General features: G+C 41.3%; 4 non-coding genes across 4 annotated transcripts; 2 read left to right on the top strand and 2 right to left on the bottom strand.

The window, feature by feature from the left end:
• Positions 1-20979: 20979 nt before the first annotated feature.
• Positions 20980-21061, bottom strand: trnal-aag (transfer RNA leucine (anticodon AAG)). The gene has a single exon. It is a non-coding gene; the product is annotated as a tRNA-Leu (tRNA).
• A 239-nt stretch (positions 21062-21300) lies between these two features.
• Positions 21301-21372, top strand: trnam-cau (transfer RNA methionine (anticodon CAU)). Its single transcript has one exon. It is a non-coding gene; the product is annotated as a tRNA-Met (tRNA).
• Positions 21373-21611: 239 nt separating this feature from the next.
• Positions 21612-21693, bottom strand: trnal-aag (transfer RNA leucine (anticodon AAG)). The gene has a single exon. It is a non-coding gene; the product is annotated as a tRNA-Leu (tRNA).
• Positions 21694-21932: 239 nt separating this feature from the next.
• On the top strand, positions 21933-22004 carry trnam-cau (transfer RNA methionine (anticodon CAU)). Its single transcript has one exon. It is a non-coding gene; the product is annotated as a tRNA-Met (tRNA).
• Positions 22005-22770: the final 766 nt, after the last annotated feature.

The raw sequence follows: 22770 nt of genomic DNA, 5'->3' as shown, positions 1-22770 counted from the left end.
TAAAGAAGTAAAATGGTTGAGTATGGGTGTGGTGACACAGAGAGTTTTGGATACTTATAGTGGGTGAAAGGCAAGTGAAAATATTGATGGTGAGACGTAAGGTGATGATGGAAGTTGGGTATGTTGAGAATAAAGAAAGGCCCAGGCAGGTGAGGTTTGACACAGTGATGCTACGAATGAGGAGGTCACCGTGTGTTTAGGTTGAAAAGGGCCGGAAGGTCACGAGATGCTTAGATGGTTGTTTGTAAGTCGTAAACAGTGGACGTTGTTAACTTTCTGGGAGGAGTTAGAATGTGTAAGTATACAGTGAAGGCCTTGATCTGGATGATTTGTGAATGTTAATGTCTGTGGGTTTCAATTATCTTATTTGTTTTATAAATGCTTCTGTTATGCTGCTAATTGCCAGAATGTTCCGATTATGTTCCAATGTTTTTTTAGATTACGTTCATAAGATGCACATTTCTCTTGAAACATGAGAAGAGCCATCACGGCTCCTGTTGTGGGAGGAATGATGGTCTTGTCTCATGAAATTGGAAAATTCAGTTACAACTTTGCTATCCGTGGATTGTGTTGTGCCTTCCGTCATTATGAAATTTAATGACTAGAGTTGAAGCTATCGTCGAACATACAAATTCTTGTTGGTTTGAGTCATAAAAAAAAACCTGTCAGATTTTAAGACACATCTCATTTGTGCATACACAGGCTGGATTTCTAATTTCGTTCGTCACAAGAGCAAAATCTTCCAGCTTTAATCAGCACGTTTCAGGGTCACGTGTGAATAATTTACAATTGGCTTCGTTAACTTAGTATGACTGCACGTTTTAAGGTCAACAATGGCATTTTTGAGAATCACGCACCCGAGGTGGTGTTTACCAAAGACAGTTGTGGCATAGATAAGCCTTTTGGCAGCCTTGAGCAGTGTATGGTGTGAACTCTGCATGCTGGAAGAGTGCTAGGAAAAAAAAAAGAAAAGGGGATGAGCTGTTGCACACTAGCATGACGTTTTTTTGTCGCCTGGTTGGCATTTATTTTGTGTGTCCATGTTGTTATGTCGATCCCCTTTAACGCTGGAAAAATGCACAGTGCTTAACCGTGCTACTTTGTTATTGCTTCCTGATGGGTGTTTGTTTGTTGGAATGTGAACAGGTAATAGTGATTTGAGAGGTTGTAGGAGGAAGTACAACAAACTCATCTCATCTTATCTCCCGTTTTGTGTGTGTGTTGATTTGTTTCATATTAATATTGCGATAACATGCATGACGGCCTGATTGGAAACTCTAAATTGTCCCTAGGTGTGAGCATGGGCTTGGGTGGTTGTGCTTGTGTCTGTGTGCCCTGTAATTGGTTGGCGACCGGTTCAGGGTGTCCCCCTCCTACTGCCCGGAGATGGCTGGAATAAGCTCCACCCACCCCCGCGTACCTCGTGAGGATATATATTGCTTCATATAGTGATGGGTCGTTTTTTTGGGTACATCTCGGTTTAACGGGCGAAGGGTGGAATCTAGATATAAACAAGCGCGTTTTGCGGGCTATATTTAGGCAGGTTTGTGCGACTTTCGGTTTGTGCACGAACTGTTTGAGCATATACGGGAGCATATTTATGCGTCACGTTTCAAAATTGGTGCCCCGTTACATTACGGCATCTCATCAGTTTATTGGCTTAAAACTGATTTGTATAGGTATTTTGCGGTTAGCTTTTGGACCTCTTTTTGGACACAGCGGGTGGGTCGCACATTTTCTGGTCAGCATGGTGGCCAACGGCCATCTTGATGTCCAAGTCGTCAGGGTCCATACTGTCGAACGACTCGAGATTTGACGTGCGATGCCTGCAGCTGGAGCTCATTTGGCTTTTCTTTCTAATGCTTGAAGGTCTTTTTGACGAGGACATGGAAAATTTGTTTTTACTTTCTTTGTTAAGGTCGCGGTTGTTGTGAATGCGCCTTGTGAATTGGAGTATGTTGTATAACACGTGAAGTATTGTTAATTCAGTGTGACGAATGTTGTTCGTTTTTGTTTCAAGTTGTGATATTTACGCGGCTCACACGGCAGCGATTTATTATTTTTTTTAGGGGGGACTTGCTGACTAACAGCAACATGATAACGTTTTGGGTTCAGTTCACTTCTGTTTCATATGCGGCAACAAATTGGGCAATGAACCCAAACTTTTTTTTTAGTGAAGATGTAAGCCACAAAACGCCCACTAGTTCACTATTAAGATCATTTTGAGGATTACTAGTTGACATGTAAGCCAGAAAACGCCCCTTAGCTCACTCGTAAGATCATTTTGAGGCTTACTTGTTGACATGTAAGCCACAAAACGCCCACTAGTTCACTAGTAAGATCATTTTGACGCTTACCCGTGAACATGTAAGCCACAAAACGCCCACTAGTTCACTCGTAAGATCATTTTGAGGCTTACTAGTTGACATGCAAGCCGCAAAACGCCCACTAGTTCACTAGTAAGATCATTTTGAGGCTTACTAGTGAACATGTAAGGCCATAAATGTGCCCACTAGTTTACTAGTAAGATCCTTTTGACGCTTACTAGTGAACACGTAAGGCCATAAATGTGCCCATTAGTTCACTAGTAAGATCATTTTGAGGCTTGCTATTTGACATGTAAGCCACAAAACGCCCACTAGTTCACTAGTAAGATCATTTTGAGGCTTACTAGTGAACATGTAAGCCACAAAACGCCCACTAGTTCACTAGTAAGATCATTTTGACGCTTACTAGTGAACATGTAAGCCACAAAACGCTCACTAGTTCACAAGTAAGGTCATTGTGACGCTTACTAGTGAACATGTAAGCCACAAAAGAAGCCACTAGTTCACTAGTAAGATCGTTTTGAGGCTTACTAGTTGACATGTAAGCCGCAAAATGCCCACTAGTTCACTGGTAAGATCATTTTGAGGCTTACTAGTGAACATGTAAGGCCATAAATGTGCCCACTAGTTCACTAGTAAGATCATTTTGAGGCTTACGAGTGAAGATGTAAGCCACAAAACGCCCACTAGTTTACTAGTAAGATCATTTTGAGGCTTACTAGTGAACACGTAAGGCCATAAATGTGCCCATTAGTTCACTAGTAAGATCATTTTGAGGCTTGCTATTTGACATGTAAGCCACAAAACGCCCACTAGTTCACTAGTAAGATCATTTTGAGGCTTACTAGTGAACATGTAAGCCACAAAACGCCCAGTAGTTCACTAGTAAGATCATTTTGATGCTTACTAGTGAACATGTAAGCCACAAAACGCTCACTAGTTCACAAGTAAGGTCATTGTGACGCTTACTAGTGAACATGTAAGCCGCAAAACGCCCACTAGCTCACTCGTAAGATCATTTTGAGGCTTACTAGTGAAGATGTAAGCCACAAAACGCCCACTAGTTCACTAGTAAGATCATTTTGACGCTTACTAGTTGACATGCAAGCCGCAAAACGCCCACTAGTTCACTAGTAAGATCATTTTGACGCTTACTTACTCGTGAACATGTAAGCCACAAAATGCCCACTAGTTCTCTAGTAAGATCATTTTGAGGCTTACTAGTGAAGATGTAAGCCACAAAACGCCCACTAGTTCACTAGTAAGATCATTTTGACGCTTACTCATGAACATGTAAGCCACAAAACGCCCACTAGTTCACTAGTAAGATCATTTTGAGGCTTACTAGTGAACATGTAAGGCCATAAATGTGCCCACTAGTTCACTAGTAAGATCATTTTGACGCTTACTAGTGAACATGTAAGGCCATAAATGTGCCCACTAATTCACTAGTAAGATCATTTTGAGGCTTACTAGTTGACATGTAAGCCACAAAATGCCCACTAGTTCTCTAGTAAGATCATTTTGAGGCTTACTAGTGAACATGTAAGGCCATAAATGTGCCCACTTGTTCACTAGTAAGATCATTTTGACGCTTACTAGTGAACATGTAAGGCCATAAATGTGCCCACTAATTCACTAGTAAGATCATTTTGACGTTTACTAGTTGACATGCAAGCCGCAAAACGCCCACTAGTTCACTAGTAAGATCATTTTGACGATTACTCGTGAACATGTAAGGCCATAAATGTGCCCACTAGTTCACTAGTAAGATCATTTTGAGGCTTACTAGTTGACATGTAAGCCAGAAAACGCCCCTTAGCTCACTCGTAAGATCATTTTGAGGCTTACTTGTTGACATGTAAGCCACAAAACGCCCACTAGTTCACTAGTAAGATCATTTTGAGGCTTACTAGTGAACATGTAAGGCCATAAATGTGCCCACTAGTTCACTAGTAAGATCATTTTGAGGCTTACGAGTGAAGATGTAAGCCACAAAACGCCCACTAGTTTACTAGTAAGATCATTTTGAGGCTTACTAGTGAACACGTAAGGCCATAAATGTGCCCATTAGTTCACTAGTAAGATCATTTTGAGGCTTGCTATTTGACATGTAAGCCACAAAACGCCCACTAGTTCACTAGTAAGATCATTTTGAGGCTTACTAGTGAACATGTAAGCCACAAAACGCCCAGTAGTTCACTAGTAAGATCATTTTGATGCTTACTAGTGAACATGTAAGCCACAAAACGCTCACTAGTTCACAAGTAAGGTCATTGTGACGCTTACTAGTGAACATGTAAGCCGCAAAACGCCCACTAGCTCACTCGTAAGATCATTTTGAGGCTTACTAGTGAAGATGTAAGCCACAAAACGCCCACTAGTTCACTAGTAAGATCATTTTGACGCTTACTAGTTGACATGCAAGCCGCAAAACGCCCACTAGTTCACTAGTAAGATCATTTTGACGCTTACTTACTCGTGAACATGTAAGCCACAAAATGCCCACTAGTTCTCTAGTAAGATCATTTTGAGGCTTACTAGTGAAGATGTAAGCCACAAAACGCCCACTAGTTCACTAGTAAGATCATTTTGACGCTTACTCATGAACATGTAAGCCACAAAACGCCCACTAGTTCACTAGTAAGATCATTTTGAGGCTTACTAGTGAACATGTAAGGCCATAAATGTGCCCACTAGTTCACTAGTAAGATCATTTTGACGCTTACTAGTGAACATGTAAGGCCATAAATGTGCCCACTAATTCACTAGTAAGATCATTTTGAGGCTTACTAGTTGACATGTAAGCCACAAAATGCCCACTAGTTCTCTAGTAAGATCATTTTGAGGCTTACTAGTGAACATGTAAGGCCATAAATGTGCCCACTTGTTCACTAGTAAGATCATTTTGACGCTTACTAGTGAACATGTAAGGCCATAAATGTGCCCACTAATTCACTAGTAAGATCATTTTGACGTTTACTAGTTGACATGCAAGCCGCAAAACGCCCACTAGTTCACTAGTAAGATCATTTTGACGATTACTCGTGAACATGTAAGGCCATAAATGTGCCCACTAGTTCACTAGTAAGATCATTTTGAGGCTTACTAGGTGACATGTAAGCCAGAAAACGCCCCTTAGCTCACTCGTAAGATCATTTTGAGGCTTACTTGTTGACATGTAAGCCACAAAACGCCCACTAGTTCACTAGTAAGATCATTTTGAGGCTTACTAGTGAACATGTAAGGCCATAAATGTGCCCACTAGTTCACTAGTAAGATCATTTTGAGGCTTACGAGTGAAGATGTAAGCCACAAAACGCCCACTAGTTTACTAGTAAGATCATTTTGAGGCTTACTAGTGAACACGTAAGGCCATAAATGTGCCCATTAGTTCACTAGTAAGATCATTTTGAGGCTTGCTATTTGACATGTAAGCCACAAAACGCCCACTAGTTCACTAGTAAGATCATTTTGAGGCTTACTAGTGAACATGTAAGCCAAAAAACGCCCAGTAGTTCACTAGTAAGATCATTTTGATGCTTACTAGTGAACATGTAAGCCACAAAACGCTCACTAGTTCACAAGTAAGGTCATTGTGACGCTTACTAGTGAACATGTAAGCCGCAAAACGCCCACGAGCTCACTCGTAAGATCATTTTGAGGCTTACTAGTGAAGATGTAAGCCACAAAACGCCCACTAGTTCACTAGTAAGATCATTTTGACGCTTACTAGTTGACATGCAAGCCGCAAAACGCCCACTAGTTCACTAGTAAGATCATTTTGACGCTTACTCGTGAACATGTAAGCCACAAAATGCCCACTAGTTCTCTAGTAAGATCATTTTGAGGCTTACTAGTGAACATGTAAGGCCATAAATGTGCCCACTAGTTCACTAGTAAGATCATTTTGAGGCTTACGAGTGAAGATGTAAGCCACAAAACGCCCACTAGTTTACTAGTAAGATCATTTTGAGGCTTACTAGTGAACACGTAAGGCCATAAATGTGCCCATTAGTTCACTAGTAAGATCATTTTGAGGCTTGCTATTTGACATGTAAGCCACAAAACGCCCACTAGTTCACTAGTAAGATCATTTTGAGGCTTACTAGTGAACATGTAAGCCACAAAACGCCCAGTAGTTCACTAGTAAGATCATTTTGATGCTTACTAGTGAACATGTAAGCCACAAAACGCTCACTAGTTCACAAGTAAGGTCATTGTGACGCTTACTAGTGAACATGTAAGCCGCAAAACGCCCACTAGCTCACTCGTAAGATCATTTTGAGGCTTACTAGTGAAGATGTAAGCCACAAAACGCCCACTAGTTCACTAGTAAGATCATTTTGACGCTTACTAGTTGACATGCAAGCCGCAAAACGCCCACTAGTTCACTAGTAAGATCATTTTGACGCTTACTTACTCGTGAACATGTAAGCCACAAAATGCCCACTAGTTCTCTAGTAAGATCATTTTGAGGCTTACTAGTGAAGATGTAAGCCACAAAACGCCCACTAGTTCACTAGTAAGATCATTTTGACGCTTACTCATGAACATGTAAGCCACAAAACGCCCACTAGTTCACTAGTAAGATCATTTTGAGGCTTACTAGTGAACATGTAAGGCCATAAATGTGCCCACTAGTTCACTAGTAAGATCATTTTGACGCTTACTAGTGAACATGTAAGGCCATAAATGTGCCCACTAATTCACTAGTAAGATCATTTTGAGGCTTACTAGTTGACATGTAAGCCACAAAATGCCCACTAGTTCTCTAGTAAGATCATTTTGAGGCTTACTAGTGAACATGTAAGGCCATAAATGTGCCCACTTGTTCACTAGTAAGATCATTTTGACGCTTACTAGTGAACATGTAAGGCCATAAATGTGCCCACTAATTCACTAGTAAGATCATTTTGACGTTTACTAGTTGACATGCAAGCCGCAAAACGCCCACTAGTTCACTAGTAAGATCATTTTGACGATTACTCGTGAACATGTAAGGCCATAAATGTGCCCACTAGTTCACTAGTAAGATCATTTTGAGGCTTACTAGTTGACATGTAAGCCAGAAAACGCCCCTTAGCTCACTCGTAAGATCATTTTGAGGCTTACTTGTTGACATGTAAGCCACAAAACGCCCACTAGTTCACTAGTAAGATCATTTTGAGGCTTACTAGTGAACATGTAAGGCCATAAATGTGCCCACTAGTTCACTAGTAAGATCATTTTGAGGCTTACGAGTGAAGATGTAAGCCACAAAACGCCCACTAGTTTACTAGTAAGATCATTTTGAGGCTTACTAGTGAACACGTAAGGCCATAAATGTGCCCATTAGTTCACTAGTAAGATCATTTTGAGGCTTGCTATTTGACATGTAAGCCACAAAACGCCCACTAGTTCACTAGTAAGATCATTTTGAGGCTTACTAGTGAACATGTAAGCCAAAAAACGCCCAGTAGTTCACTAGTAAGATCATTTTGATGCTTACTAGTGAACATGTAAGCCACAAAACGCTCACTAGTTCACAAGTAAGGTCATTGTGACGCTTACTAGTGAACATGTAAGCCGCAAAACGCCCACGAGCTCACTCGTAAGATCATTTTGAGGCTTACTAGTGAAGATGTAAGCCACAAAACGCCCACTAGTTCACTAGTAAGATCATTTTGACGCTTACTAGTTGACATGCAAGCCGCAAAACGCCCACTAGTTCACTAGTAAGATCATTTTGACGCTTACTCGTGAACATGTAAGCCACAAAATGCCCACTAGTTCTCTAGTAAGATCATTTTGAGGCTTACTAGTGAAGATGTAAGCCACAAAACGCCCACTAGTTCACTAGTAAGATCATTTTGACGCTTACTCATGAACATGTAAGCCACAAAACGCCCACTAGTTCACTAGTAAGATCATTTTGAGGCTTACTAGTGAACATGTAAGGCCATAAATGTGCCCACTAGTTCACTAGTAAGATCATTTTGACGCTTACTAGTGAACATGTAAGGCCATAAATGTGCCCACTAATTCACTAGTAAGATCATTTTGAGGCTTACTAGTTGACATGTAAGCCACAAAATGCCCACTAGTTCTCTAGTAAGATCATTTTGAGGCTTACTAGTGAACATGTAAGGCCATAAATGTGCCCACTTGTTCACTAGTAAGATAATTTTGACGCTTACTAGTGAACATGTAAGGCCATAAATGTGCCCACTAATTCACTAGTAAGATCATTTTGACGCTTACTAGTTGACATGCAAGCCGCAAAACGCCCACTAGTTCACTAGTAAGATCATTTTGACGCTTACTCGTGAACATGTAAGGCCATAAATGTGCCCACTAGTTCACTAGTAAGATATTTTGAGGCTTACTAGTTGACATGTAAGCCAGAAAACGCCCCTTAGCTCACTCGTAAGATCATTTTGAGGCTTACTTGTTGACATGTAAGCCACAAAACGCCCACTAGTTCACTAGTAAGATCATTTTGACGCTTACCCGTGAACATGTAAGCCACAAAACGCCCACTAGTTCACTCGTAAGATCATTTTGAGGCTTACTAGTTGACATGCAAGCCGCAAAACGCCCACTAGTTCACTAGTAAGATCATTTTGAGGCTTACTAGTGAACATGTAAGGCCATAAATGTGCCCACTAGTTTACTAGTAAGATCATTTTGATGCTTACTAGTGAACACGTAAGGCCATAAATGTGCCCATTAGTTCACTAGTAAGATCATTTTGAGGCTTGCTATTTGACATGTAAGCCACAAAACGCCCACTAGTTCACTAGTAAGATCATTTTGAGGCTTACTAGTGAACATGTAAGCCACAAAACGCCCACTAGTTCACTAGTAAGATCATTTTGACGCTTACTAGTGAACATGTAAGCCACAAAACGCTCACTAGTTCACAAGTAAGGTCATTGTGACGCTTACTAGTGAACATGTAAGCCACAAAAGAAGCCACTAGTTCACTAGTAAGATCGTTTTGAGGCTTACTAGTTGACATGTAAGCCGCAAAATGCCCACTAGTTCACTGGTAAGATCATTTTGAGGCTTACTAGTGAACATGTAAGGCCATAAATGTGCCCACTAGTTCACTAGTAAGATCATTTTGAGGCTTACGAGTGAAGATGTAAGCCACAAAACGCCCACATAGTTTACTAGTAAGATCATTTTGAGGCTTACTAGTGAACACGCAAGGCCATAAATGTGCCCATTAGTTCACTAGTAAGATCATTTTGAGGCTTGCTATTTGACATGTAAGCCACAAAACGCCCACTAGTTCACTAGTAAGATCATTTTGAGGCTTACTAGTGAACATGTAAGCCACAAAACGCCCAGTAGTTCACTAGTAAGATCATTTTGATGCTTACTAGTGAACATGTAAGCCACAAAACGCTCACTAGTTCACAAGTAAGGTCATTGTGACGCTTACTAGTGAACATGTAAGCCGCAAAACGCCCACTAGCTCACTCGTAAGATCATTTTGAGGCTTACTAGTGAAGATGTAAGCCACAAAACGCCCACTAGTTCACTAGTAAGATCATTTTGACGCTTACTAGTTGACATGCAAGCCGCAAAACGCCCACTAGTTCACTAGTAAGATCATTTTGACGCTTACTCGTGAACATGTAAGCCACAAAATGCCCACTAGTTCTCTAGTAAGATCATTTTGAGGCTTACTAGTGAAGATGTAAGCCACAAAACGCCCACTAGTTCACTAGTAAGATCATTTTGACGCTTACTAGTTGACATGCAAGCCGCAAAACGCCCACTAGTTCACTAGTAAGATCATTTTGAGGCTTACTAGTGAACACGTAAGGCCATAAATGTGCCCATTAGTTCACTAGTAAGATCATTTTGAGGCTTGCTATTTGACATGTAAGCCACAAAACGCCCACTAGTTCACTAGTAAGATCATTTTGAGGCTTACTAGTGAACATGTAAGCCAAAAAACGCCCAGTAGTTCACTAGTAAGATCATTTTGATGCTTACTAGTGAACATGTAAGCCACAAAACGCTCACTAGTTCACAAGTAAGGTCATTGTGACGCTTACTAGTGAACATGTAAGCCGCAAAACGCCCACGAGCTCACTCGTAAGATCATTTTGAGGCTTACTAGTGAAGATGTAAGCCACAAAACGCCCACTAGTTCACTAGTAAGATCATTTTGACGCTTACTAGTTGACATGCAAGCCGCAAAACGCCCACTAGTTCACTAGTAAGATCATTTTGACGCTTACTCGTGAACATGTAAGCCACAAAATGCCCACTAGTTCTCTAGTAAGATCATTTTGAGGCTTACTAGTGAAGATGTAAGCCACAAAACGCCCACTAGTTCACTAGTAAGATCATTTTGACGCTTACTCATGAACATGTAAGCCACAAAACGCCCACTAGTTCACTAGTAAGATCATTTTGAGGCTTACTAGTGAACATGTAAGGCCATAAATGTGCCCACTAGTTCACTAGTAAGATCATTTTGACGCTTACTAGTGAACATGTAAGGCCATAAATGTGCCCACTAATTCACTAGTAAGATCATTTTGAGGCTTACTAGTTGACATGTAAGCCACAAAATGCCCACTAGTTCTCTAGTAAGATCATTTTGAGGCTTACTAGTGAACATGTAAGGCCATAAATGTGCCCACTTGTTCACTAGTAAGATAATTTTGACGCTTACTAGTGAACATGTAAGGCCATAAATGTGCCCACTAATTCACTAGTAAGATCATTTTGACGCTTACTAGTTGACATGCAAGCCGCAAAACGCCCACTAGTTCACTAGTAAGATCATTTTGACGCTTACTCGTGAACATGTAAGGCCATAAATGTGCCCACTAGTTCACTAGTAAGATATTTTGAGGCTTACTAGTTGACATGTAAGCCAGAAAACGCCCCTTAGCTCACTCGTAAGATCATTTTGAGGCTTACTTGTTGACATGTAAGCCACAAAACGCCCACTAGTTCACTAGTAAGATCATTTTGACGCTTACTAGTTGACATGCAAGCCGCAAAACGCCCACTAGTTCACTAGTAAGATCATTTTGAGGCTTACTAGTGAACATGTAAGGCCATAAATGTGCCCACTAGTTTACTAGTAAGATCATTTTGATGCTTACTAGTGAACACGTAAGGCCATAAATGTGCCCATTAGTTCACTAGTAAGATCATTTTGAGGCTTGCTATTTGACATGTAAGCCACAAAACGCCCACTAGTTCACTAGTAAGATCATTTTGAGGCTTACTAGTGAACATGTAAGCCACAAAACGCCCACTAGTTCACTAGTAAGATCATTTTGACGCTTACTAGTGAACATGTAAGCCACAAAACGCTCACTAGTTCACAAGTAAGGTCATTGTGACGCTTACTAGTGAACATGTAAGCCACAAAAGAAGCCACTAGTTCACTAGTAAGATCGTTTTGAGGCTTACTAGTTGACATGTAAGCCGCAAAATGCCCACTAGTTCACTGGTAAGATCATTTTGAGGCTTACTAGTGAACATGTAAGGCCATAAATGTGCCCACTAGTTCACTAGTAAGATCATTTTGAGGCTTACGAGTGAAGATGTAAGCCACAAAACGCCCACATAGTTTACTAGTAAGATCATTTTGAGGCTTACTAGTGAACACGTAAGGCCATAAATGTGCCCATTAGTTCACTAGTAAGATCATTTTGAGGCTTGCTATTTGACATGTAAGCCACAAAACGCCCACTAGTTCACTAGTAAGATCATTTTGAGGCTTACTAGTGAACATGTAAGCCACAAAACGCCCAGTAGTTCACTAGTAAGATCATTTTGATGCTTACTAGTGAACATGTAAGCCACAAAACGCTCACTAGTTCACAAGTAAGGTCATTGTGACGCTTACTAGTGAACATGTAAGCCGCAAAACGCCCACTAGCTCACTCGTAAGATCATTTTGAGGCTTACTAGTGAAGATGTAAGCCACAAAACGCCCACTAGTTCACTAGTAAGATCATTTTGACGCTTACTAGTTGACATGCAAGCCGCAAAACGCCCACTAGTTCACTAGTAAGATCATTTTGACGCTTACTCGTGAACATGTAAGCCACAAAATGCCCACTAGTTCTCTAGTAAGATCATTTTGAGGCTTACTAGTGAAGATGTAAGCCACAAAACGCCCACTAGTTCACTAGTAAGATCATTTTGACGCTTACTAGTTGACATGCAAGCCGCAAAACGCCCACTAGTTCACTAGTAAGATCATTTTGATGCTTACTCATGAACATGTAAGCCACAAAACGCCCACTAGTTCACTAGTAAGATCATTTTGAGGCTTACTAGTGAACATGTAAGGCCATAAATGTGCCCACTAGTTCACTAGTAAGATCATTTTGACGCTTACTAGTGAACATGTAAGGCCATAAATGTGCCCACTAATTCACTAGTAAGATCATTTTGAGGCTTACTAGTTGACATGTAAGCCACAAAACGCCCACTAGTTCACTAGTAAGATCATTTTGACGCTTACCCGTGAACATGTAAGCCACAAAACGCCCACTAGTTCACTCGTAAGATCATTTTGAGGCTTACTAGTTGACATGCAAGCCGCAAAACGCCCACTAGTTCACTAGTAAGATCATTTTGAGGCTTACTAGTGAACATGTAAGGCCATAAATGTGCCCACTAGTTTACTAGTAAGATCATTTTGATGCTTACTAGTGAACACGTAAGGCCATAAATGTGCCCATTAGTTCACTAGTAAGATCATTTTGAGGCTTGCTATTTGACATGTAAGCCACAAAACGCCCACTAGTTCACTAGTAAGATCATTTTGAGGCTTACTAGTGAACATGTAAGCCACAAAACGCCCACTAGTTCACTAGTAAGATCATTTTGACGCTTACTAGTGAACATGTAAGCCACAAAACGCTCACTAGTTCACAAGTAAGGTCATTGTGACGCTTACTAGTGAACATGTAAGCCACAAAAGAAGCCACTAGTTCACTAGTAAGATCGTTTTGAGGCTTACTAGTTGACATGTAAGCCGCAAAATGCCCACTAGTTCACTGGTAAGATCATTTTGAGGCTTACTAGTGAACATGTAAGGCCATAAATGTGCCCACTAGTTCACTAGTAAGATCATTTTGAGGCTTACGAGTGAAGATGTAAGCCACAAAACGCCCACATAGTTTACTAGTAAGATCATTTTGAGGCTTACTAGTGAACACGTAAGGCCATAAATGTGCCCATTAGTTCACTAGTAAGATCATTTTGAGGCTTGCTATTTGACATGTAAGCCACAAAACGCCCACTAGTTCACTAGTAAGATCATTTTGAGGCTTACTAGTGAACATGTAAGCCACAAAACGCCCAGTAGTTCACTAGTAAGATCATTTTGATGCTTACTAGTGAACATGTAAGCCACAAAACGCTCACTAGTTCACAAGTAAGGTCATTGTGACGCTTACTAGTGAACATGTAAGCCGCAAAACGCCCACTAGCTCACTCGTAAGATCATTTTGAGGCTTACTAGTGAAGATGTAAGCCACAAAACGCCCACTAGTTCACTAGTAAGATCATTTTGACGCTTACTAGTTGACATGCAAGCCGCAAAACGCCCACTAGTTCACTAGTAAGATCATTTTGACGCTTACTCGTGAACATGTAAGCCACAAAATGCCCACTAGTTCTCTAGTAAGATCATTTTGAGGCTTACTAGTGAAGATGTAAGCCACAAAACGCCCACTAGTTCACTAGTAAGATCATTTTGACGCTTACTAGTTGACATGCAAGCCGCAAAACGCCCACTAGTTCACTAGTAAGATCATTTTGATGCTTACTCATGAACATGTAAGCCACAAAACGCCCACTAGTTCACTAGTAAGATCATTTTGAGGCTTACTAGTGAACATGTAAGGCCATAAATGTGCCCACTAGTTCACTAGTAAGATCATTTTGACGCTTACTAGTGAACATGTAAGGCCATAAATGTGCCCACTAATTCACTAGTAAGATCATTTTGAGGCTTACTAGTTGACATGTAAGCCACAAAATGCCCACTAGTTCTCTAGTAAGATCATTTTGAGGCTTACTAGTGAAGATGTAAGCCACAAAACGCCCACTAGTTCACTTGTAAGATCATTTTGACGCCTACTAGTGAACATGTAAGCCACAAAATGCCCACTAGTTCTCTAGTAAGATCATTTTGAGGCTTACTAGTGAACATGTAAGCCACAAAACGCCCACTAGTTCACTAGTAAGATCATTTTGACGCTTACTAGTGAACATGTAAGCCACAAAACGCTCACTAGTTCACAAGTAAGGTCATTGTGACGCTTACTAGTGAACATGTAAGCCACAAAAGAAGCCACTAGTTCACTAGTAAGATCGTTTTGAGGCTTACTAGTTGACATGTAAGCCGCAAAATGCCCACTAGTTCACTGGTAAGATCATTTTGAGGCTTACTAGTGAACATGTAAGGCCATAAATGTGCCCACTAGTTCACTAGTAAGATCATTTTGAGGCTTACGAGTGAAGATGTAAGCCACAAAACGCCCACTAGTTTACTAGTAAGATCATTTTGAGGCTTACTAGTGAACACGTAAGGCCATAAATGTGCCCATTAGTTCACTAGTAAGATCATTTTGAGGCTTGCTATTTGACATGTAAGCCACAAAACGCCCACTAGTTCACTAGTAAGATCATTTTGAGGCTTACTAGTGAACATGTAAGCCGCAAAACGCCCACTAGCTCACTCGTAAGATCATTTTGAGGCTTACTAGTGAAGATGTAAGCCACAAAACGCCCACTAGTTCACTAGTAAGATCATTTTGACGCTTACTAGTTGACATGCAAGCCGCAAAACGCCCACTAGTTCACTAGTAAGATCATTTTGACGCTTACTTACTCGTGAACATGTAAGCCACAAAATGCCCACTAGTTCTCTAGTAAGATCATTTTGAGGCTTACTAGTGAAGATGTAAGCCACAAAACGCCCACTAGTTCACGAGTAAGATCATTTTGACGCTTACTCATGAACATGTAAGCCACAAAACCCCCACTAGTTCACTAGTAAGATCATTTTGAGGCTTACTAGTGAACATGTAAGGCCATAAATGTGCCCACTAGTTCACTAGTAAGATCATTTTGACGCTTACTAGTGAACATGTAAGGCCATAAATGTGCCCACTAATTCACTAGTAAGATCATTTTGAGGCTTACTAGTTGACATGTAAGCCACAAAATGCCCACTAGTTCTCTAGTAAGATCATTTTGAGGCTTACTAGTGAACATGTAAGGCCATAAATGTGCCCACTTGTTCACTAGTAAGATCATTTTGACGCTTACTAGTGAACATGTAAGGCCATAAATGTGCCCACTAATTCACTAGTAAGATCATTTTGACGTTTACTAGTTGACATGCAAGCCGCAAAACGCCCACTAGTTCACTAGTAAGATCATTTTGACGATTACTCGTGAACATGTAAGGCCATAAATGTGCCCACTAGTTCACTAGTAAGATCATTTTGAGGCTTACTAGTTGACATGTAAGCCAGAAAACGCCCCTTATCTCACTCGTAAGATCATTTTGAGGCTTACTTGTTGACATGTAAGCCACAAAACGCCCACTAGTTCACTAGTAAGATCATTTTGAGGCTTACTAGTGAACATGTAAGGCCATAAATGTGCCCACTAGTTCACTAGTAAGATCATTTTGAGGCTTACGAGTGAAGATGTAAGCCACAAAACGCCCACTAGTTTACTAGTAAGATCATTTTGAGGCTTACTAGTGAACACGTAAGGCCATAAATGTGCCCATTAGTTCACTAGTAAGATCATTTTGAGGCTTGCTATTTGACATGTAAGCCACAAAACGCCCACTAGTTCACTAGTAAGATCATTTTGAGGCTTACTAGTGAACATGTAAGCCAAAAAACGCCCAGTAGTTCACTAGTAAGATCATTTTGATGCTTACTAGTGAACATGTAAGCCACAAAACGCTCACTAGTTCACAAGTAAGGTCATTGTGACGCTTACTAGTGAACATGTAAGCCGCAAAACGCCCACGAGCTCACTCGTAAGATCATTTTGAGGCTTACTAGTGAAGATGTAAGCCACAAAACGCCCACTAGTTCACTAGTAAGATCATTTTGACGCTTACTAGTTGACATGCAAGCCGCAAAACGCCCACTAGTTCACTAGTAAGATCATTTTGACGCTTACTCGTGAACATGTAAGCCACAAAATGCCCACTAGTTCTCTAGTAAGATCATTTTGAGGCTTACTAGTGAAGATGTAAGCCACAAAACGCCCACTAGTTCACTAGTAAGATCATTTTGACGCTTACTCATGAACATGTAAGCCACAAAACGCCCACTAGTTCACTAGTAAGATCATTTTGAGGCTTACTAGTGAACATGTAAGGCCATAAATGTGCCCACTAGTTCACTAGTAAGATCATTTTGACGCTTACTAGTGAACATGTAAGGCCATAAATGTTCCCACTAATTCACTAGTAAGATCATTTTGAGGCTTACTAGTTGACATGTAAGCCACAAAATGCCCACTAGTTCTCTAGTAAGATCATTTTGAGGCTTACTAGTGAACATGTAAGGCCATAAATGTGCCCACTTGTTCACTAGTAAGATAATTTTGACGCTTACTAGTGAACATGTAAGGCCATAAATGTGCCCACTAATTCACTAGTAAGATCATTTTGACGCTTACTAGTTGACATGCAAGCCGCAAAACGCCCACTAGTTCACTAGTAAGATCATTTTGACGCTTACTCGTGAACATGTAAGGCCATAAATGTGCCCACTAGTTCACTAGTAAGATATTTTGAGGCTTACTAGTTGACATGTAAGCCAGAAAACGCCCCTTAGCTCACTCGTAAGATCATTTTGAGGCTTACTTGTTGACATGTAAGCCACAAAACGCCCACTAGTTCACTAGTAAGATCATTTTGACGCTTACCCGTGAACATGTAAGCCACAAAACGCCCACTAGTTCACTCGTAAGATCATTTTGAGGCTTACTAGTTGACATGCAAGCCGCAAAACGCCCACTAGTTCACTAGTAAGATCATTTTGAGGCTTACTAGTGAACATGTAAGGCCATAAATGTGCCCACTAGTTTACTAGTAAGATCATTTTGATGCTTACTAGTGAACACGTAAGGCCATAAATGTGCCCATTAGTTCACTAGTAAGATCATTTTGAGGCTTGCTATTTGACATGTAAGCCACAAAACGCCCACTAGTTCACTAGTAAGATCATTTTGAGGCTTACTAGTGAACATGTAAGCCACAAAACGCCCACTAGTTCACTAGTAAGATCATTTTGACGCTTACTAGTGAACATGTAAGCCACAAAACGCTCACTAGTTCACAAGTAAGGTCATTGTGACGCTTACTAGTGAACATGTAAGCCACAAAAGAAGCCACTAGTTCACTAGTAAGATCGTTTTGAGGCTTACTAGTTGACATGTAAGCCGCAAAATGCCCACTAGTTCACTGGTAAGATCATTTTGAGGCTTACTAGTGAACATGTAAGGCCATAAATGTGCCCACTAGTTCACTAGTAAGATCATTTTGAGGCTTACGAGTGAAGATGTAAGCCACAAAACGCCCACATAGTTTACTAGTAAGATCATTTTGAGGCTTACTAGTGAACACGTAAGGCCATAAATGTGCCCATTAGTTCACTAGTAAGATCATTTTGAGGCTTGCTATTTGACATGTAAGCCACAAAACGCCCACTAGTTCACTAGTAAGATCATTTTGAGGCTTACTAGTGAACATGTAAGCCACAAAACGCCCAGTAGTTCACTAGTAAGATCATTTTGATGCTTACTAGTTAACATGTAAGCCACAAAACGCTCACTAGTTCACAAGTAAGGTCATTGTGACGCTTACTAGTGAACATGTAAGCCGCAAAACGCCCACTAGCTCACTCGTAAGATCATTTTGAGGCTTACTAGTGAAGATGTAAGCCACAAAACGCCCACTAGTTCACTAGTAAGATCATTTTGACGCTTACTAGTTGACATGCAAGCCGCAAAACGCCCACTAGTTCACTAGTAAGATCATTTTGACGCTTACTCGTGAACATGTAAGCCACAAAATGCCCACTAGTTCTCTAGTAAGATCATTTTGAGGCTTACTAGTGAAGATGTAAGCCACAAAACGCCCACTAGTTCACTAGTAAGATCATTTTGACGCTTACTAGTTGACATGCAAGCCGCAAAACGCCCACTAGTTCACTAGTAAGATCATTTTGATGCTTACTCATGAACATGTAAGCCACAAAACGCCCACTAGTTCACTAGTAAGATCATTTTGAGGCTTACTAGTGAACATGTAAGCCGCAAAACGCCCACTAGTTCACTAGTAAGATCATTTTGAGGCTTACTAGTGAACATGTAAGGCCATAAATGTGCCCACTAGTTCACTAGTAAGATCATTTTGACGCTTACTAGTGAACATGTAAGGCCATAAATGTGCCCACTAATTCACTAGTAAGATCATTTTGAGGCTTACTAGTTGACATGTAAGCCACAAAATGCCCACTAGTTCTCTAGTAAGATCATTTTGAGGCTTACTAGTGAAGATGTAAGCCACAAAACGCCCACTAGTTCACTTGTAAGATCATTTTGACGCCTACTAGTGAACATGTAAGCCACAAAATGCCCACTAGTTCTCTAGTAAGATCATTTTGAGGCTTACTAGTGAAGATGTAAGCCACAAAACGCCCACTAGTTCACTTGTAAGATCATTTTGACGCCTACTAGTGAACATGTAAGCCGCAAAACGCCCACTAGTTCACTAGTAAGATCATTTTGAGGCTTACTAGTGAACATGTAAGGCCATAAATGTGCCCACTAGTTTACTAGTAAGATCATTTTGACGCTTACTAGTGAACACGTAAGGCCATAAATGTGCCCATTAGTTCACTAGTAAGATCATTTTGAGGCTTGCTATTTGACATGTAAGCCACAAAACGCCCACTAGTTCACTAGTAAGATCATTTTGAGGCTTACTAGTGAACATGTAAGCCACAAAACGCCCACTAGTTCACTAGTAAGATCATTTTGACGCTTACTAGTGAACATGTAAGCCACAAAACGCTCACTAGTTCACAAGTAAGGTCATTGTGACGCTTACTAGTGAACATGTAAGCCACAAAAGAAGCCACTCGTTCACTAGTAAGATCGTTTTGAGGCTTACTAGTTGACATGTAAGCCGCAATATGCCCACTAGTTCACTGGTAAGATCATTTTGAGGCTTACTAGTGAACATGTAAGGCCATAAATGTGCCCACTAGTTCACTAGTAAGATCATTTTGAGGCTTGCTATTTGACATGTAAGCCATAAAACGCCCACTAGTTCACTAGTAAGATCATTTTGAGGCTTACTAGTGAACATGTAAGCCACAAAAAGCCCAGTAGTTCACTAGTAAGATCATTTTGATGCTTACTAGTGAACATGTAAGCCACAAAACGCTCACTAGTTCACAAGTAAGGTCATTGTGACGCTTACTAGTGAACATGTAAGCCGCAAAACGCCCACTAGCTCACTCGTAAGATCATTTTGAGGCTTACTAGTGAAGATGTAAGCCACAAAACGCCCACTAGTTCACTAGTAAGATCATTTTGACGCTTACTAGTTGACATGCAAGCCGCAAAACGCCCACTAGTTCACTAGTAAGATCATTTTGACGCTTACTCGTGAACATGTAAGCCACAAAATGCCCACTAGTTCTCTAGTAAGATCATTTTGAGGCTTACTAGTGAAGATGTAAGCCACAAAACGCCCACTAGTTCACTAGTAAGATCATTTTGACGCTTACTAGTTGACATGCAAGCCGCAAAACGCCCACTAGTTCACTAGTAAGATCATTTTGACGCTTACTCATGAACATGTAAGCCACAAAACGCCCACTAGTTCACTAGTAAGATCATTTTGAGGCTTACTAGTGAACATGTAAGGCCATAAATGTGCCCACTAGTTCACTAGTAAGATCATTTTGACGCTTACTAGTGAACATGTAAGGCCATAAATGTGCCCACTAATTCACTAGTAAGATCATTTTGAGGCTTACTAGTTGACATGTAAGCCACAAAATGCCCACTAGTTCTCTAGTAAGATCATTTTGAGGCTTACTAGTGAAGATGTAAGCCACAAAACGCCCACTAGTTCACTTGTAAGATCATTTTGACGCCTACTAGTGAACATGTAAGCCACAAAACACTCACTAGTTCACAAGTAAGGTCATTGTGACGCTTACTAGTGAACATGTAAGCCACAAAAGAAGCCACTAGGGTCCACAGCCTTATCAAGCGCTGAGAGCAATGAAAGAGTCTCCTGCACTCAGCAGCAGAGTGGCGCAGCGGTAGCGTGCTGGGCCCGTAACCCAGAGGTCGATGGATTGAAATCATCCTCTGCTATCTGGACTACCCGTGAGTATTGGGTGAAACTATGCGAAGCAAGCTGTCGAATTCCTTTCATGTGTTGCTTTTCGAAGGAAGACCCATGATGGGTCCTCATACCTTATGGCAGCAACAAAAGTCAATCGAAACTATTATTCTAATTAGTCCACTTTTTGCCAAAAGCAGCGTTTCATTTCAATCAAGAAGGTACTCTTGGGGTCGAAGAATGTTGGATGGATGACAGCCCAAATTTAAATGGCAGTGGTGGGATTTGAACCCACGCCTCCTGAGAGACTGGAGCCTTAATCCAGCACCTTAGACCGCTCGGCCACACTACCTGTCCAGTTTTGTCTAAGAACTGCACCTTGTTGGCATTTTGAATAAGCATTGGGACGTGATCTGAAAAGCAAAGTCCAGCATAGGCTTCTCAGATCTCCCTTTGTTATTTATGCGATAAAGCAGAGTTGTATTAGAGGCGAACGGCCTCAAAGATAACAGGCACAGTCCAGTTGAAATTTGGACGGGTCCACAGCCTTATCAAGCGCTGAGAGCAATGAAAGAGTCTACTGCGGTCAGCAGCAGAGTGGCGCAGCGGTAGCGTGCTGGGCCCATAACCCAGAGGTCGATGGATCGAAACCATCCTCTGCTATCTGAACTACCCACGAGAATCAGGCGAACTTACGTGAAGCAAGCTGTAGAATTCATTTCATGGATTGCTTCTCGAAGGAAAACCCATGATGGGTCCTCATACCTTATGGCAGCAACAAAAGTCTATTGAAACAATAATGCCAATTAGTCCGTTTTCTGCCAAAAGCAGCAATTTATTTCACTCAAGGATGTCGTCTTGGGCTCGAAGAATGTTGGACAGGATGACAGCCAAATATTAAATGGCAGTGGTGGTATTTGAACCCACGCCTCGAGAGAGACTGGAGCCTTAATCCAGCGCCTTAGACCGCTCGGCCACACTACCTGTCCAACTATGTCTAAGAACTGCACCTTGTTGGCATTTTGAATAAGCATTGGGACGTGGTCTGAAAAGTAACGTCCAGCGGAGTCTTCTCAGATGTCCCTTTGTTATTTATGCGATAAAGCAGAGTTGTAAAAGAGGCGAACGACCTCAAAAATAACAGGCACAGTCCTGTTGCAATTTGGGCGGGTCCACAGCCTTATCAAGCGCTGAGAGCAAGGAAAGAGTCTCCTGCACTCAGCAGCAGAGTGGCGCAGCGGTAGCGTGCTGGGCCCATAACCCAGAGGTCGATGGATCGAAACCATCCTCTGCTATCTGAACTACCCACGAGAATCAGGCGAACTTATGTGAAGCACGCTGTAGAATTCCTTTCATGTGTTGCTTCTCGATGGAAAACCCATGATGGGTCCTTATGGCAGCGACAGAAGTCAATCGAAACTATTATTTCTAATTAGTCCACTTTTTTCCAAAAGCAGCGTTTCATTTCAATGAAGAAGGGAGTCTTGGGTTCGAAGAAAGTTGGACAAGATGACAGCCCAAATTTAAATGGCAGTGGTGGGATTTGAACCCACGCCTCCTGAGAGACTGGAGCCTGAATCCTGCGCCTCAAAGATAACAGGCACAGTCCAGTTGCAATTTGGGTGGGTCCAAAGCCTTATCAAGCGCTGAGAGCAATGAAAGAGTCTCCTTCGGTCAGCAGCAGAGTGGCGCAGCGGTGGCGTGTGGTGCCCATAACCCAGAGGTCGATTTATCAAAACCATCCTCTGCTATCTGAACTACCCACGAGAATCAGGTGAACTTATGTGAAGCAAGCTGTAGAATTCCTTTCATATGTTGGATCTCGAAGGAAGACCCATGATGGGTCCTCATACCTTATGGCAGCAACAGAAGTCAATCGAAACTATTATTCTAATTAGTCCACTTTTTGCCAAAAGCAGCGATTTATTTCACTCAAGAAGGTCGTCTTGGGCTCGAGGAATGTTGGACAGGATGACAGCACAAATTTAAATGGCAGTGGTCGTATTTGAACCCACGCCTCCTGAGAGACTGGAGCCTAAATCCAGCGCCTTAGACCGCTCG

The sequence above is a fragment of the Hippocampus zosterae genome, chromosome 1, assembly GCF_025434085.1.
Source record: "Hippocampus zosterae strain Florida chromosome 1, ASM2543408v3, whole genome shotgun sequence".
Taxonomy (NCBI): Eukaryota; Metazoa; Chordata; class Actinopteri; order Syngnathiformes; family Syngnathidae; genus Hippocampus; species Hippocampus zosterae.
The sequence above is the reverse complement of the archived record's forward strand: the minus strand, read 5'-3'. Positions and strand labels throughout refer to the sequence as shown.